Consider the following 19,628-nt stretch of genomic DNA (forward strand, 5'->3'; position numbering starts at 1 on the left):
AAAATGGCAACTGAAGTGTTTCCAATTTTTCTAGAATATATTAATCTGTACATTAACACCACCCAAGAATCACCCCCACAAAGAAAAACCGTTTTAGAACCTCACTTAGATGTGTTATAGAGAAAATGAGGAAAACAGTAGATAATGTTCAAAACAACAACAAAAAATAAAAGGAGATTCATTACATAGGGGAATTAGAACAACCAATACTTGGAATCAGAAGCAATGGCAAAGGGCAGTGAGATACCATATTTGAAACCATTTGTCATGCAGGGTTTCATTTATCTATTTGGTTTTTTAATCCAAGAAAATGTGGCTTGACATATTTTGCAAATTCAGAACAATTTTCCTTGGCATACATTAAAACAAATTCTGAGCAGTTTCCTTACTTGAACCTTAGTGATTTTAAACAGTAATTAAACTAATGGACATAAAGCCAATAAATTTAATTATAAAATTCAATATAAATTTGTATTTATTTTCTTCCTTTTCTTAACTCATTGAAAAGTCAATTATAAAACAATGAAACCATATGCATTTAATTAAATTATTATCCATATATGTAGAAAAGTATAAAAATACAAAGTTTGTGTTGTGATATATGCCTGCGATATCATGACTTCCTGGAGGTAAAACAGGACTACAATGTCAAGGCCATAGTGGGATAACCAATAATGTGCTTTTAGAAATAAGCTACTAGTACTAATACTATGAATAACAATGATGATAATACTAAGGATATAAGTAAATGTAAATTTGTAGTAAGAAAATTAAACATTATATATATAAAAACATTACAAATTTAAATGTCTCATTTCTTCTCCTAGCACCTTTATCAAAAATAAAAATTTAGAAAGTAATCATAATTTTATGCTCTGGACATATGTACATAGGACAAGCAATGAAATGACTCAATAGATTATATAGACATTATATATATATATATATATATACATATATATATATATGTATGTGTGTGTGTGTGTATAAAAATAATAACTAAAAAAGAGGCCATGAATTTATAGGGAAGAAATAAAAGTGCTTTGGGGTGTGATTTATAGATGTAATGTTTATTCACAACACTGTTAACATAAAATGGAGGGATATAAACTACCAAAAGGATAGTTCTACATTACATGTAAATTAAATTTGCATAACTCTGTTACAGATTATGATGCAATAAAGTATAAAAGCTCCAAATATCCAAGATACAATTCACAGACCAAATGAAGCTCAAGAAGAAGGAAGACCAAAGTGTGGATGCTTCAGTCTTTCTTAGAAGGAGGAACAAAATACTCATGGGAGGAAATACAGGTACAAAGAGTGGAGCAGAGAATGAAGGAAAGGCCATCAAGAGACTGCCCCACCTAGGGAACCGTCCCATACACAGACACTAAACTTAGATACTATTGCTGACGCTAAGAAGTGATTGCTAACAGGAGCCTGATAGAACTGTCTCTTGAGAGGCTCTGCCAGAACCTGATAAATACAGAGGATGATGCTCTCAGTCAACCATTGGATTAAGCATGGGGTCCCCAATGGAAGAGTTAGAAAAAGGACTAAAGAAAGTAAAGGGGTTTTGCAACCCCATAGGAATAACAACAATACCAACCAACCAGACTCTCTAGAGCTCACAGGGACTAAACCTCCAACCAAACAATACATGTGGAGCATCCCATAGCTCCAGCCACATATGTAGCAGAGGATTGCCTTGTGAGACATAAATGTGAAGAGAGGCCCTAGGTCCTGTGAAGACTTGATGCCCCAGTGTAGGGGAATGCTAGTGTTGGGAGGTAGGAGTGGGTGGGTGTGGTAGCACCGTCATAGAAGCATGGGGAGGGGGAATGGGATAAGGGCTTTCAGAAAAGGAAACCAGGAAATGTAATGTAATTTACATTTGAGTTGTAAATAAAGAAAATATCCAATAAAAAGTAATGAAACAGATATTAAGTAATTATCTGTTTAAAAATATAGTTAAACAATCAATGAGGGAATGGAAATAATTTAAAGTAAAACATCTTCCTAAAGCAAAAAAAAAAAAGAAAAAAGAAAAAAGCAGTGAAGTATACAACAAAACTAAGACATAGAACAATGATTAAAAATATAGACATAGACATCAGTAAGATTAAATATGAACATATCTAAATTCCAATCCAAAGGCATATTTTATTATGAAATTTTCACTTCTATTTGGTAAATGAGAGGCACATAATGTTCCAAGTAAGGAAACTAATATCAGAAAAACTAGACATGCAAATATGTCACGACAGATAAAGACATATAATCACTATACTAATAGAATCAACACAGGGAGAATAGCTATAAACATATAAATATCTGTGCCAACAAAGCTCCCAGATATATAAGAACAACGGAGTTAAGAAATTCAATAATTTCACAATAGTAGTTAGACAAATCAATATGTAATATTTAGTAATACAAAGAAGTTGACTAGATTCAATGAACACGTATGGGCCACTCGATCCAGCAAGAGAAGAGTACAAAGTATTACTAAATGAACTCCAAAACATTCTCTGTATAAACAATATGCTAGCCAATGAAACAAAGCCAAATATATTTAAATGTGTCAACATCATACTAAGTTCTCCAAAGTAGAAATTGAAAATTGTTATGCTGGATATTTCAAGGTCCCACAGACCACCAGAGACCAGCAGGAGGCCAACTCGTATGTAAAAGGAAGGAGTCTTTATTCAAGCTCAAGTTCAGAACCTCCAATCTTCCTAGCAGAGTGGAAGGTGCACAAGGTGCTTTGCTAGTACAAGTCTTGCCTGTTCATCATGGTAACAGGGTAGGAGACATTCCAATTTGGCAGTTACATGATTAGTTGACATTTGCTTAGCACATTTTTATTTGGCTAGCAATGATTTCAGCTTGGTATGAACAATGGTTGCTAGCTTCATCAATCTACTTTAGGCGTACTTTCCCCACTTAAGAACTGATTGGTTGTTGCTATGAGTTGAGTGGTCATTTGCCCAGAGAAATCGTGATTGTTACCTGAGTGACATGGCTCCTGGAATAAGTTGGGGTTTTTCCAGTAGCTAAGCTCATTCAGATAGCAAGTTAATCATAAAATGGAGTCTGAAAGCAAAATGGAGTTTCTAATGTTAACTGGGTCCTTCAGAAATTATTATTATGAATTTAGAAAGTTCAAATTTAGGTACACTGTAAATGTTAGGTCTAAAAGCAACCTGGGGCAGATGGCTGACTAAGATGTCTATTAACATCAGAATGGATGCTGGCCAGCTCTCTCAACTGGTCTCTTCAGTACCTGTGCCTACTCCTAGCACACCTTATCCTGCTCCCTGAACTGAACTTCTCCCTCCTAGGAACTAGGTTTCCACTACCATCACACCAGCTTCTGATCCCTGTATAACTCAGACATTTTGGCTATGCTTCCTTTTGGTCTCTGGATTCCCACGTACTCATTTGGCTTCTTATCTCTTCTTTTCCTCTTTTGCTTTTACACCTCCCTCTCCTCTCATGGCCATGTTCAGTCTGGACTCTTCCAAATACCTCTGGTTGTTCTTTCCCTCATCAAATCTCCTGGACCCATAACCAGGAGAAATCATGGGCTAATTTATATTCATTCAGTAAATGGACTCCTATGCAACTAGGAAGTGAAACAAATAACAAGGATAATTTAAAAAACACATGGAGATGAAAGACAATGAAGAAAAAGCATAGCAAACAGGACAAGAGTCCTTAGAGGGAAAATTTAAATTATAATTGTACACATTAAAAAAGAAAAGATCTCAGAGTGATATCTTAACCTTATGACTTCTAGAGTGGTGAATAGCAGGTCAAAGGTACTGTTGAAATAAATGGGAAAAATGGGAGGAAGCCTTTAACTGTGAAGAAATACATAAGGAAAAACAGAGAAAGAAGGAAAGACAAGGGATAAATAACATTAAGGATATTTGAAAAGGACATAGGGAATCATTTTATGTTTACCTAAATTTACATATAATATGTGTATATGTGTATGCATAGATATAGTTTAAATGAAGTTACTCTACTTAGGGTAGTAAAACTACCCTCCCCACAAGCTATACACTGTATTACAAATATTGCAGGACTAAACAGAAGCAACTTTCTAAATTGTTTAGGGAATAAAAGTAATCCTCTAAAACAATATACACTATTGCTGGTGTTCCAGGTGTATGCTAGAATTTAAAGTCATTCCTTATGCCAAAGAAACCACTCATGTCAGTCACAGAATATAAAGAAATGGGGAAGTAGCTTAAAAATCTAATCCCTCAGGAGTCACTCATATTATTGCAAGATAACATGCCAGCTGTCAAGTGAGAGGGGCAATTAGCAGTCTTCCTTGGCAATAATGCTTATGAACCATAAAAATGACCACCCTCCAAATAGTGTAATGGTGGAAGTTTTATCTTGGGCAAAACCAACAGCTGTCTAAATGGACTTAATATGAGAAAATTTATGCTTGACCCTATACAAATAACCAACTATCCATGGTTGGTTAGGCCAGTTATGTAGAGGAGAACATACCACTGCTATTTTCCAAAAATAATATTTCTATTTCACAAGTATCTATTCCTACACCCACAACGAATTATAGCTTTCACCCTTTATAAAATAAACTACTTTTTACAAAAGTTGGAGACTACTACAGATATCTACAAATGGTCAATATATAGAGAATAAGTGACCATCTAGTGACCATCCCTCAGTGATATATTTTTAGGCAACTCCTACACCTAACACTCAAAGAAAATAACAGAGAAGGAGGAAGAAATATTGTTAGGAGTCAGAGGTGCAAGATGTGTGCTGTTAAATAATATCCCCTAGACGTGACAAAGAAAATGTAACCCAAAGCTCTCAAGCATAGAGATGCCTGAACAAGATCAGTATAATTGTACCAGTTGGAGTGCAAAATTGGGCAAGGGAAATTTCACATGGTTCCATACCTTAATAAAGAGATACCCATAGCCAATGGATACAGATAGGAGAATCATATTCTTCCAGGGATGTTGGCCAATCCCAAGGGGTCACAGTGAAAACATGTATATATGAGCAATTCTAAATGGAAGCAGTAGCTTATACATGTACATGTGTGAATACAGGAGATAACAAATTGTTGGAGTAAGCATAGGAGGAGGAATGGGGGCGGGGCAAGGGACTGGTAAAGAGTTATGATGATGCTTGTTGCTGCTGAATGATAGATCTGCCAACAGCAGTTGATAAGGATAAGTAGAGTTGGAAGTCTGAAGAGTGCTTTGACATCTGACATGGACATGTGGAGTTTGGAGTTTGTCCAGCTGTTTTTCTGTCTTGCTTTGGTTCAGTATTTTTTACTTTATATGGGATTATATGGGCCTGTGTGCCAGAGGCTTTCTATGTAGATCTCTGGCAAGGTCTGGTGTGAGAGTTCCAGAGAAAGGGAAGCTTCCAGACACTTCTGCTGCTTCAGTTGGCTCCACCTCCATATCTGCAGTGCCTTCCAGGTTACTTGTTTACTCTGCAATATCCTGCACTGAGTCAGGTTGGTCTGGGCTAACAAGAGACTGACTAGCTAGTGAGCTTCAGGCAGCACTTCAGGAGAACAAACCTCTCCCAAGTGTGACAGCTCTTAAAACAGAAAGCTCAGATGATGGAGTAGTTCTCGAACACATACCTAATCCTTCCAGATAGGGTTCTTGTTTACAGTTTTGGGGTGGGTAAGGGTCTGACAATAGGTACTTCTCATTGGTTTGGTCTAGCAGCTTTGCGGAAACCTTATTTGCATGTGGGAGGGCTTGATGCTGCTCCTATGTGACTGGTGGCCACATACCTCTCTGCAGGGGGCTGTAGGAGGCTATAGCTACAGCACAGGAGCCAGGGGCCCAGGAGGCATGTCCAAATACTTTCTGTTCTATGCAGGTGGAAGTCACCACCCTTCAGGTCACCGGGGTTCCAGACCTTTGCTTGACCAGGGACCAGGTTGCCTGTGCACAGCCCACCACCCCACAGAATTACAAGTAATAAACTGCTTGAATCTCAAAAGAAACTTTGAAATTTGAACTTTTAACATTGTTGAGACTGCTATAGACTATGGAGAGTTTTGAAGTTAGATTACATGTATTTTGCATTATGCTATGTTTAGGTATGGTCCCCATAGACTCATTTGCTTGAAGAAGCCTATGGGAGCCAAGGAGTGGAATTTGATGGTTTGCACATGCTTGTCCCAAGGTGTGTCAACATTAGGAGGTGTGGCCTTGTTGGAGTAAATGTTAACATGAGCTTTAAGAGCCTTATCTTAGCTGCCAGGGAGCCAGTCTTCTCATAGAAGCCTTCAGATAAAGATGTAGAACTCTCAGCTCCCTCTGCCCCATGCCTGCCTGGTTGCTGTCATACTTCCACTTTGATGATAATGGACTGAAATTCTGAACTTGTAAGCCAGTCCCAATTAAATGTTGACTAAGAGTTGTCTTGGTCATGGTGTCTTTTCACAGCAATAAAGCCCTAAGACACACATTAACTTTAATTTCCATCTATACCATGTAGTCAATGATGAATACATTTTGGATGAATGACTCAATGAATTTGTTTCCTTCCCTGTACTAGTGTAACCAACAACTATGCTGTTGGCAGATCTATCATTCAGCAGCAACAAGCATCATTCTCTGGTCTGGTTTCATTCTCTGTTAGCAGCTTTGTCAGAAGGTATCTAGCTGCTCTGGCATCTCTAACATGTTGTGGTCTCCAAGGCAACTTCAACATTACAGCTTCTTATTCCAATGCCTAAGATCTATATAGAATCTTCTGGGCTCCTCCAAAGGACTTGTGCCACTTCTCCAGCTCTGCCATCAGCAGTACTCTATACTCTAATTGACTCCACTTCACTCAATTCCACTGCTGCTGCTGTTCTTGGTGATTATCCCATGGTACTGGCATCTCCAGTACACTGGATACTTCAACTGCAACTAGGCTTCACCAATACCCTCTCATAGGCCCTCTTCATGGTGTCAAGCCTCAAGTATTTTCTGTGACCACTTCAGTCTTTGGCTTTCAACTGCAACTCAGTCTGCACTTTCACCAATGACCTTCCCTGGCTTCTCATAGTGCCAAGCATCAGCTGTTCTTCATGATATGTTCATACCTACAAAACTAGTATCACCTTGGCGATTCTTATACATTACCAAGTCTAGCTGCAGCATGAGGTAAACCTTGGCTCTCTCTGGAACACAGCTTTGTTGTGCTCTTAGAAATCACTTCCTAGATTTCCCCTCAGTGATGCTAGTCTCTTCTTAATCTCTGCTAATTTCTTAGCTCCAGCTAAGCAGTATCAATTGTCTCACTAGTCCCTTCTACTTTTCACTCTATAAACCACATGGCCAAAGCTGCTGAGTTCTGCTGCTTGCTGAGACTGGAAAATGGCTTCCTTGTAATAACATTATTACCAGCTTTCTGTTTTCAATGAATTTACACTTTGCTTAAGTTTGGTTTTCTTGGAATTTGCTCTATAGACTGAGTTTGAACTCAGAGATCTTGCATGTTTTTTTCCTAAGTACTTGAATCACAGATATGGTTGAACATGGCTAGATTTAAGCTTTTCTCTACTTGGAACCTTCTCTGTACAAGGCTGTCCTTAAACTCAGAGATTTGCTTGCATCTGTCACTTCAACTTAAACTTTTTTTTCACCTAGAACTTGCTTTTTCCAAGCCTAGCCTTAAACTCAGAGATTTCTTTGGATGAAAGGTGTGTACCACCATGCCTGAATCTAAACTTTGTTGGGTGGGATCTTGCCCCAATATTCTACTTCCTTAGTCTATTATCTCCTAAAATATAGGATTCTGTTTAATTCTACTTCCTGGTACCCCTTTAATACTTGAACCATATATTTTGTATTTTCTTCTCTCTCAGCTCGATCCTTTTCATTAAAATGCTTTTCATAAGACTAAACCAGAAAACAAAGTCTCAGTTGGACTTTTTTTGAGGCTTCCTTTGTCAATTCAATTAGTATAAATCTTTACCTTAGCCTCAGATAGACTCTTCAGACAAGGGCAAAAAGCATCAAAATACCACAAAACAGTCTCTAGGCCATGTATTGAAATTCTTTTCCTTTGAAATCTCTTGGAGGAGATCTGCACAGTTCAAATAACTCTCAGCAACAAAGTCTTCCGTATTCTTACTAGGCAATTCCATTAAGCCCCACTTAAAGCATTCCATTGCTTTCCAAATCCAAACTCCCAAAATCTACACTCTTCCAAACAAAAACGTGGTCAGGCCTATCATAGACATACCTCAGTCAGTCCCTGGTACTAAATTGCTGTCTTTTGGCTTTACTACTATGAATAGACACCCTGATGATGGCAACTCTTAGACAACATTTAATTGATGATGGCTTACAGGTGCAGAGGTTTAGTAGATTATCATCAAGCTGGGAGCATGACAACATCCATGCAGGAATGGTGCAAGAAGAGCTGAGAGTTCTACATCTTTATATAAAGGCTGCTATGAGAAGAATTGTTCCCAGGCAGCTAAGACAAGGGACTGAAAGCCTATGACCATAGTGACATACCTACTCCAACAAGGCCACACCTCCTAATGGTACCACACCCTGGGCCAAGATTATATAAACCATCACAATGTGACTCTAACATTTACCTTCACAGAGTTTCCCCCCCTACATTGAAGATCTTTATTATGACTACCATATACTAATCTTAAGTATATAGTAAGTTGTTATGTGTTCTATGGATAAGCAAATTAATATAAAGAATGAGGATGAGAAGAACATTTATATAGTACAACAAAGGAAGGCTCCAGAAAGAAGAGATCATGTACTATAATGGCAAAGTACCAAAGGAAAAGAGGAAAGCAATCAGCAGTTCCTAAAGCAGGTAAGAACTAACGCTAATGGGGCAGACAAATTGATGAATCAGAGAATGATATGACAGAATCAGAGATAGGATACACTCAACTCTAAGAAAAACAGAGCAGGAAAGAGAGACTTCTTCAGAGCAGCAAGAGAGAGAAAAGGTATGGTGCATATGTGTATTATGGAGAGACAGATGATAGAAATATCATCCTAAATGTAGGTGAAGACAGAACAAGCCAGAGAATGAGAAAGAACCAGAAGATTAGAATATTTTTCCAGAGTTAGTATGAGATTAAGCAGAGCAATTCAGTCAGAAACCAAGAAATGCTGGATCAACTCCTTCATCTTGTAAGATTAGATTGTGAGAAGGCTAAAATCTTCTAGGAATCTGTCTAGTGGTAGAACAGAGAAGAAATATTCTAGAATCAGAACAAGCCATGTATTTGTACAGCTTGGGAACAGCTCTCATCTCTTCATCTGAGGAAATAAAAATCATTTACTCTAGATGAGGATCAAATAAAAGGCATGAAGAATATATATAGCTGTCTCTATTTGAACCCAAGACCATATTATAAAAAATGTGAACTTTGTTTTTGTTACCCTTTGAATGAAAAAAAAAAAGAAATAAAATGAGGAAGAAATAACCTATGGAGAAAATTTTTATTAAGGATATGAAACAGAAAGCAGGTAGAGGGAAGAATCCAGCCTGGACATGGCAGGAAGTCTCAACTGAACCATGAGAGGTAAGATAGGGAGAGAACAAGAGAGGAACCACCGATCAAGAAAGGCATCCCAAACTAAGACTATCAGAGTGGCATAGCAAAATTATCTCAGTTATATAGGGATCAGAAAAGGGAAAAGAAGCAGAATTTCAGCCTCTGGAAGAAAGCAGTTTATAGTGGCAGGTAAAGTGAGAAGTGCTAGGAGGAGCCACATGTATGGAGGGAGACTGGACCTCTATTTGAGACCTAACACTTTTTTTGTTGGGTTCTCTTTGGATAAGGACTGGATCAATGTACTCATTCAGACATGTTAGAAGTAAATGTATAGTTACTTCATGTGAATACTTTTGCCAGTGAATTTAAATATTTCTTCTTTTGCAATTTTTTCCCTTTTAAATCTATGATCCTGATTATCCAAAGAATCAATTTTTGATCGTTTTCAATTACTTTTGGCTAGTACATTTCAATTAAATGTTGCTTTAATTTATCCTTTAAGCTTGATTCTGCTGCTTTGAGGTTTTCTTTCATTCATTTAGAATATAAATATGGTTAGCAGATAAGTTATTATATCATCCAAGAACTCTCTACCTTCAGAAAAATAAATAAATAAATAAATAAATAAATAGTTTTGAAGACTAAAAGATATAGAGTAATAGCACAACTTTATGATACTAGCTATACAAGTAAGACAATTAGACAAGCAAAAGCAAGGGATTGAAATAACTGTGAGTAAAATATAAATTAACAAACGGTAGAATATAAAAACAGAACGCTAAGACAAATATGAGGTGGTCATTTGAAAAAAAATGAACAAAATTGACAAAAAGGGGGGCTTGATAAAACTCTCACCCAAGGTGTGATTTCCTGCACAAATATAGACACATCATTATTCTACTATGGAAATGAGAGGACCACATAACTACCTCCTACCACTACCTAAGTACTCAAAATAATTGATACTTGTTATGAGAAGGGACTCATGAGCCCCAAGACAGGAATCAGTTCCTAAGGGGAAGGACACATAAAGCCCCACCTCTCCCTGAAGAATTACAATCAGTTAATGGTTTCTAGAGAAAAGGAGTCCAGACGCTCTCCTTCTCTCAGTAAATACTGTTAGTTAACAGTTGGTAGGCTAAAGAATCCATAGCACCTACCATTTTGAAGACTCAGTGGCAGTTCACAGTTGCTAGAGGGTAGGACTTAAGAAGTCCCTTTACTGAAGAACTTCAGGCTAGTAACAGTTACTAAGAGTGATAGAGTCATAAAGGCCCTACCCTTCCTGCAGGGCAGTTAACAGTTGCTAGGGAAGAGAAGCACTTAAGGCCAGATACTCACTGGAGGCACTTAAGAGTTACCTCTTTGAGGGGCAGAGAAACATGTTTTTAGGAGTAAAATCACTGATAAGTGTTCACCATCCCATAAATAGCCTCTCATCCATGTTCTTGTAATCAACTCTAAAGTCATTAGGTCACCAAAAGATAACCATCAATATACAAACAGGAAAGTTGAAGGGGGTCTATTGGAAAGACGGGATTTTATATAAGTAGAAGGCAGTAAAAGAGGGTAATATATGGTAAATTAGTTTAAAATACATGATATATATGTGTGAAAATCCCATAATTATATCTATTATTATGCATAATACACATTGGCTAAAACTTTTTAAAAGATGGGGCTAATGACTAATGCTATAAATGAGATGAAATGTAAAAAGAATACTATGAATAAGCAGACAAATTAGATAAATTAGTTTAAGTGTAGAAATTTCAAGGAAGACACAAACTGAGTCTTAAAGAAATATAAATATAACCAATAAAATATGTTAACAATCTGAAAAATTACTTTAAAAGAAAATCTAAGGTGATATGGCTTCACTGGTGAACATGAGCATGTACTAATGAATACACAGTAATAGTTTTATATACATGAAAATTAATGGAATAGAATTGAGCATTCAGAACTGAAACCTAATATTCAAGCATAATTGAAATTGAAAATTGGGTGCCAAGATAATTCAATGGGAAAAGAATGTTATTTTCAACAAAACTGCTCCATCAATTGAATATCTACATACAAAAGGTAAATTTGGTCTCCTATATTATTATGCACACATTAAAATTACCATTTTTTCTGTTTTATTCATTCAAATATACCATAGCAAACAACAGTAACCAAAATGACTATGCCTTGTAAAGGAGTTTTAAGGAGATAAATGGGAAATGTGGCTTCTTTTCATTTAACAAACAAACAACAACAAAATAACTTCCTCAGACCCTTCTGCTTAATAACGCTAAGTGCCCCGTGTGTGTGTGTGTGTGTGTGTGTGTGTGTGTGTGTGTGTATGTGTGTATGTGTGTGTGTGTACTAGTACTTTGGAAGTGTTTTTTTTCACCATATCATGTTAACAAGCCTTACTAATAAAATAGAGTGACAGCAAAAAACTTGAGTTAACTAAATTGTTCCACCTTTTAAAGATATTGACCAAAACTCAGCTGATACAGGTAACTGATTTACATAAGGAACATGCATTCCAAGTTCACTGAAACTAGAAAAGAAGAATAAAATGCATACTTCTTAAAAAAAATAAAACTTTTATTGAAATATTTATAGTCTCATTCTTAATAACTAATTAAGAAAACTAATTAAATGTCAACATATTAATGGTTAAACAAATTTAGGCATATCCATACAAATAATAAGTTATTTTGTAATTAAAATATAAATAATGAAGCTAGTAACATAATTGAACTCCAAAGACAGTATACAAAGTTAAACAAATCCAATGCAAAGGTATACATATTACATGATGCTAGTTCCATAAAATGTCTAAAAAAAATCAACTATTAGAGATTGGAAATAGAAGCAACAGAAAGTGTGAATATTTGAGGAGAGATATATCAAACCTGACTAGAACATTATAAGATATTCATACACCAAAATAGCACTTTAATCTACTGCTATATATAATTTCTGTATTTTATACATGGATTAAGTATTAAGAAAAATAATATAAGGTTAGGAGAGATAGCTTAGCTGTTAAGAGAACTTCCCTATCTTCTAGATGGACAGGGTTTGTTTCCTAGCACCAATATTGTGGCTTACAACCATTTGTAACTTAAGATTCAGAGAATCTGATGCTCCTTTGGACCTTGTTCATTTCATGAACAAAGTACACTAAAAACATGCAGGGAAAATATCCAAATGAAAGTTTTTAAATTAAGAAAAATATTTGATAAATTTCAAAATAGTGTACTCTTATTAACTTCCATAGTGCTGAACTGAAGGTTATTGTCTCGAGAAGCTTTTGGACAGATAGTCCCTCTTACCAAACAAACTCCTTTTCTTTGTAGAGGCCTCAGTATTTTATTATTATTATTATTTTTTTTTTTAGTGTAAACAGCAAGGAAGCAGGAGTGAGTGGGTTGAGGATCAGGGGTAGGGGGAAGGGGTTGGGGGGATTTTCAGAGGGGAAACTAGGAAAGGGTGATAACATTTGAAATATAAATAAAGAAAATATCCTATAAAAATAAAATTAAAGAAAAAAAAAACTTCCATGCTTTCATTTTTAAAAATTCAGATATTTTGCTGCAATCTGTTTCATTTTCCCTTTCTCTAACATGATATTTGTCCTGAAAAATTAGTCATTTCTGGGTATTATTCCAAATTTTAATAAAATCTTACAATCTAAAATAGCCACAAAAAGTCCTATAAATTTGAACTTAAAAATAATACAGCATGCTTCATTATTTTAAATCATATTCTTAGAGGCAACATTCAAGCTGTACAATGTTACTTTCAGGTACTTCTTTCAAGTAAATCAAACTAACAATTGCATCATTAGTTTGAAATTTGTAGTATATTCATTGAAGATAGATTCATATTTCCTTAGTGAGTTTTAACCTAAAGTCACTTTGGAAAAACTTGAATAATTGCCTCACTTAGATTGGCCTGTAATCATGACTGTGAAAGAGCTTCTATTTTTTATTAATAGGAGAAAGTTCATCCCATTTGTAGGCAGTACCACATGCTTAGATGTGAGAATTATAAGAAGGCTATTTGAACATGAGCTACTGAACAAGACAGCTAGTGGTGTTTTCACATGGTTTATGCTTCAGTTTCTGCCCTAACTTCACTTATTCATGGAATGTGGTTTAGTGCATAAGCCTGAAATAAACTTTTCTCCTCTAGGTTTTTGTTGTTGTTAATCATTCCATTCCTTTACATCTCAAATGACATCCCACTTCCAGGTTACTCCTCCAGAAACCTCTCATCCTACAACCTCACTCTCCTCCCTCCCCTTTGCCTCTATGATGGGGCTTCCCTACTCACCCACTCTCTCGCACTCCAGTGCTCCTGTGTCCCCCTATGCTGGTGCATCAGACCTCCAAAGGACCAAAGGTCTCCCCTTCTCATTGATGTCAGGTCAGGTGATCCTCTGCTACATATATATCTGGAGACCTAGATCCCTCCCTGTATACTCCTTGGTTGATGATCTAGTTGGAATACTGGGGTCTGGACAGCCAATGTTCTTCCAATGGCATTGCAATCCCCCTTGCTCCTCCAATTCTTCTGCCTGCTCCCCCACAGGGGTCCCTGAGCTCAGTCTGATGGTTGGCTCCAAGCATTCTCATCTGCATAGGTCAGTTCCTGGCTGAACCTCCCAAGGACTAGACACACACTAGGTTCCTCTCAGCAAGCACCTCTTGGCAACATCAACACTGCCATATTTGGTGTCTACAGACAGGATGGATTCCCAGGTAGAGCAGTCCCTGGATGGATGACCCTTACTTCAGTCTCTGCTCCATTTTGTCTCTGTTCTTCCTTTAGACAGGAACATTTCTGGGTTAAAAACCTTGAGATGGTGGGTGGTCCCAGTCCTCAACTAGGGGTCATACCTATCTACCGGAGGTGGTCTCTACAGGTACTATCTCCCCTTTGCTCTGTGTTTCAGCTAAAGTCATCCCCACTGAGTCTTGGGAACCTCTTGGTTCCCTGACATCTGAGACTCTTCAGTTGCTACCCCCAGTTCCTCACCCTGCAACGTTACATATTTTTATTCAATTTTCAGACCCTCTCTACCTCTCTCTTGTCCCCTCCAATACCTGATTCTGCCCTCTTTTGTCCTCCCCCTCCTCTCTTCCTCCTATACCCCCCTCCACCTCCTGTGATCATCCTGCTCCCCTCTTTATACAGGACTAAAGCATGTACAACCTGGTATTCCTTCCTCATTTGGTAACATTCCATCTCCCTCCCTCCCTCCCTTACCTTGTAGAAAGAAACAGTCAGTCATGTTTGATATCTAATTGGGTGGCAATGTGGTACACCCAAAGTTCGATGTCAGAACAGCAAAGAGAGGCTACTTAAGGCAGTAAGAGAGAGAGAAGTGGTGGTCGAGTATATCAGTTTTACTGGGGCAATTTTACAGAGACAGGTTGCAGGTGAACACAACAAAACAAGCCAACGAATGAGGAAGAGCCAGATTAGAACAGACTACCAGAGTTCATTTGGCCAAGTAGAAAAGTTCAGTGAGAAGCTGAGAAAAGTCAGTTTGGTTCAACTTGTAGAAGTGTTTGAGCCAGAATAGCTGAATTGAACCAGGCAGCCAGAGCTCAGAAAGAGCTAGAAAGGGTGACCTTATTCTGCAGTAAGCCTTTAAGAGAACATCTGGTGAATAAAAAGTATTGTAACAAAACTATTTAAACAATAATATACATATACATATATATATATATGTGTGTGTGTGTGTGTGTGTGCATGTTCTATTTACTCATTCCTATGTTAACTTTTTAGCAGATGACCTGTTTATACTGTAATTTGTATAAGAAGGAATAAAATTTGTTGTATATTATACATGTGAGAAATGTTTGAATTATACCCACTATTTTGTATGTTTAATGTATGCCAGTAAAAAGATCCCTCATTATTTGGTCCCTAATAAAGCCAGGATACATTAGAAAAAAATATATCTATACAGAGTGTATTAGTCAGGGTTTCTATTCCTGCACAAACATCATGACCAAGATGCAAATTGGGGAGGAAAGGGTTTATTCGGCTTACACTTCCATACTGCTGTTCATCACCAAGGAAGTCAGGACTGGAACTCAATCAGGTCAGGAATCAGGAGCTGATGCAGAGGCCATGGAGGGATGTTACTTACTGGCTTGCTTCCACTGGCTTGCTCAGCCTGCTTTCTTATAGAACCAAGACTACCAGCCCAGAGATGGTCCCACCCACAAGGGGCATTTCCCCCTTGATCACTAATTGAGAAAATGCCTTACAGTTAGATCTCATGGAGGCATTTCCTCAACTGAAGCTCCTTTCTCTGTGATAACTCCAGGTGTGTCAAGTTGACACACAAAACCAGCCAGTACATAGAGCTTTTGGATTCTACTTAGGGCTAACGAAAAGTAATTATTTACTATTACAAGAGCTAATTCAACAATTTCAACAACAAAATCAACTTTAAGAGGAAAAACTTAAGTCTGCTCTAAAAGAATTCCTCAGATATGTCAGTGTCTCATACCTGAAGACCTCTTAGATTGATTTCAAAATCTTTTAAAGAACTACATAATATGGTCACTACCCACAAGAGTATAAAATCCTTCTTGTGATAGAATCACATTATGACATACACTTAGGAAACTCACATTATAGATTGGTCAAATAATGTTCAAGTTATGGAATCAGTAGCAATATAGAAGATGACTAAATAGATAATGAAAAGTATTTCCTGATCAGCGTCTTCAGCATTATAAAAATGTATTATTAAATACCCCATATACAATAATTAATGAACTAGGTCATTACATCTTACTCTAAGATAATTAATTATGACAAATATTCTCTAATTTACGTTCTAATTTTTATAGTAAAACTCTTTCACAAAAGAGATGAAATTTAGCTTGATTGTTTTATATTTATACTGAATTCATGTAAGTAGCTGAATTAACTATGTGGCAATTATATCATATGAAAATATATTATTAAGAAAATATACAAATAGTATACATAAACCCAAGAAATGTATACATTTCTATTATTAAGAAGTCAATATCCCAAATAAATGAGAACTTAGTAGCAAAAAATATAGAAAATAATAACCTGATTTAAAGGACAGACGGGCTAGAGATGTATAACTCAGTAGTGTGAGTAAGATTCTGCATCCCTTCCCAATTCTGGAGAAAAAACAAATACAAAAGTTTGAGTATAGCTTCTCCCAACCTATACAAGTGGCATTTAGGTTTATTAAAAGTTCTCAAAAATACTGATCATGAGGAAAAGAAAAGTCAAAGCCACAAAAAGAATGAAAATATATAATTTGCTGAAGAATAATTGGAAAGGGAAATCATGGTAAGAAATGGTAAACCAAACACTGATAACACAGATAGATACATATAACATGATTTCTTTCATACACAGAATATATATATATATATATATATATATATATATATATATATATATACACACGTTACATATATATTTAACTATATATGTAGAATATATATATATAAACTATATAATTATATGTAGAATATATATAGGGTGTGTGTGTGTGTGTGTGTCTGTGTGTGTCTGTGTGTCTATGTATGAGGAGGAGGAAGGGTTCTAAGGCACAAGGGAGGAGGACACAAGATAGTACAATGAGAAGAAAGCCAAATACTATGCCTTCTTTTAAGTGGACTCAGGCTTCATTCATACTGTGTTCTAATAACTTGTGTGACTTTTGTGTAACTTTTACTTTAAAGAGACTTCAGTATTCTTTTGGATGAAGAAATTTAAGACAGGATAATATTTAGGCTTAGATTTAAAAGGTAGTAATAACTATTAAAGACGTCAACAGTATCTCCGAAGGAAACTTCCTGGGCTGTATTATGAAGATGGGAAAGTGTCCATTAGGCAAAATGTTATCCATCAAAAGTTCCAAAAATAAATGTATAGCTACTGTCTTAGTCAGGGTTTCTATTCCTGCACAAACATCATGACCAAGAAACAAACTGGGGAGAAAAGGGTTTATTTGGCTTACACTTCCATACTGCTGTTCACCATCAAAGGAAGTCAGGATTGGAACTCAAGCAATTCAGGAAGCAGGAGCTGATGCAGAGGCCATGGAAGGATGTTCCTTTACTGGCTTGCTTTCCCTGGCTTGCTCAGCCTGCTCTCTTATAGAACCAAGACTACCAGCCCAGGGATGGTCCCACCCATAAGGGGCCCTGCCCCCTTGATAACTAATTGAGAAAATGCCCCACAGCTGGATCTCGTGGAGGCACTTCCCCAACTGAAACTCCTTTCTCTGTGATAACTCCAGCCTGTGTCAAGTTGACACACAAAAACAGCCAGTAGAGCTACCCTTGTAACTAGAATAGAGATTCAATTCTTGTGTGTACATTAGAGGCAAGCCTATGATTTTATGATATGTATAATGCAAACTAGCAATAAGCTTATAATACTAAGATTAAAAAAAGAAGAAAATCATTATAAAATCCAAAACATACCATAGCACTATAACTATACCAATAACATGTTAACTCTAATAATGATGCTATACTATTATACTTATATCTTTTAGTAGTACAATACAACACTAAAACTATAAAAATAATAAGTACAATAATAGCAGTACAATATACATCTGCCTTCAATTATAGCACCAGGGCCATTATGCTAGCATTTTAACCATAATACTTTAACTATAATTCTATCATTGTAAATATAATTCTAGTACTGAAATTATGATGAGAGCTGTAGAACTATAATGCTAAAACTAACATTTTAACTCTATTCATAACTCCAGAAATACAAATAAGGCTTCATAAATACAGTACTGCATTTACTATTCATGTCACTATAAAATAAGTATAAATTTTACGGTGTCACTAAAATTGTAGCTGAAAATAAGTTTCTTACTAAAAATAAAGCCTTACCAGCATTACCATCATAATGTTATTGATAACTATATTATAACCATTCCATTAGCATAAACAATATGATACACTAAAATAAAACTCAATATAACTATAGCACTATCTTACAGCTATGGCATTGTATGATAAGAATAACTTTCCCTCTAAAATAATTACTAATTTCTGATGACTGAAATTATGGCAATTTTAATCACAGTTCTATTGCTGTGATGAGATACCATGATCATGGCAACTTTTATATAAGAAGCCATTTAATTGGGGTGGAGAGATTGCTTATAATTTTAGAGGTTTAGTCCTATGCCATCGGTCATCATGACAGAGCATGGTGGAATCATGGAAGTGGTCTTGGTGCTGAAGCAGAAACAATGAACTCCATACTGATCTTTAGACCAGGAGAGAGATTGACTGAGCCTGACATGGATTTTTGAAAACTTGAAGTTCCTGCTCACTGACAAACTTTCTCACAAAACCACACTTCCTAATCCTTCTACTCCTTCTAAAATAGTTCCACTCCCTTATGATTAAATATTCAAGTATATGAGCCTATGGGTGCCGTTCTTATTCAAACCACAGTGACATACAATTGAAAATATGATATTTAGCTATACCTTTCACCCTGTGAAAATATAACTCACAGTGATCATAACCAAAATGTATCTACATATATGCACCTCTATCACCATACATGGCTAGTAATTTACTAATACTATCATTTAAGATCAAAATATGATATGTCACCAGGAAGTGGTGACCCACACTTTTAATTTTAGAACTCAGGAGGCAGACAGCCAGGGATATGTAGAGAAAATCTGACCTCAAAAAAAAAAAAAAAAAAAAAACAAAACATAAGAGCATAATTATGTCATTAGTTTTACTCCTGTACTGTAAAATGTAACAGTAATTATTATATGCTGCAAATAAGTACTAATATAACTAATATATTAGATGTTATGAAACTACTAATGTGTATTCATCATTAATATCAAGACCACAACTTTATATCAACATAACTATTATCACTAACTAAATTATTACAGAAATATCATAACTAATACAAAATATATCATTCTCTACATATATACCTATGATTATATATGATTCCATGCTTATTCGCATATCATTTTCAATATCATGTT

Source organism: Mus caroli, unplaced genomic scaffold (genome assembly GCF_978045245.1).
Source record: "Mus caroli unplaced genomic scaffold, Mus_caroli_1 scaffold_5, whole genome shotgun sequence".
Taxonomy (NCBI): Eukaryota; Metazoa; Chordata; class Mammalia; order Rodentia; family Muridae; genus Mus; species Mus caroli.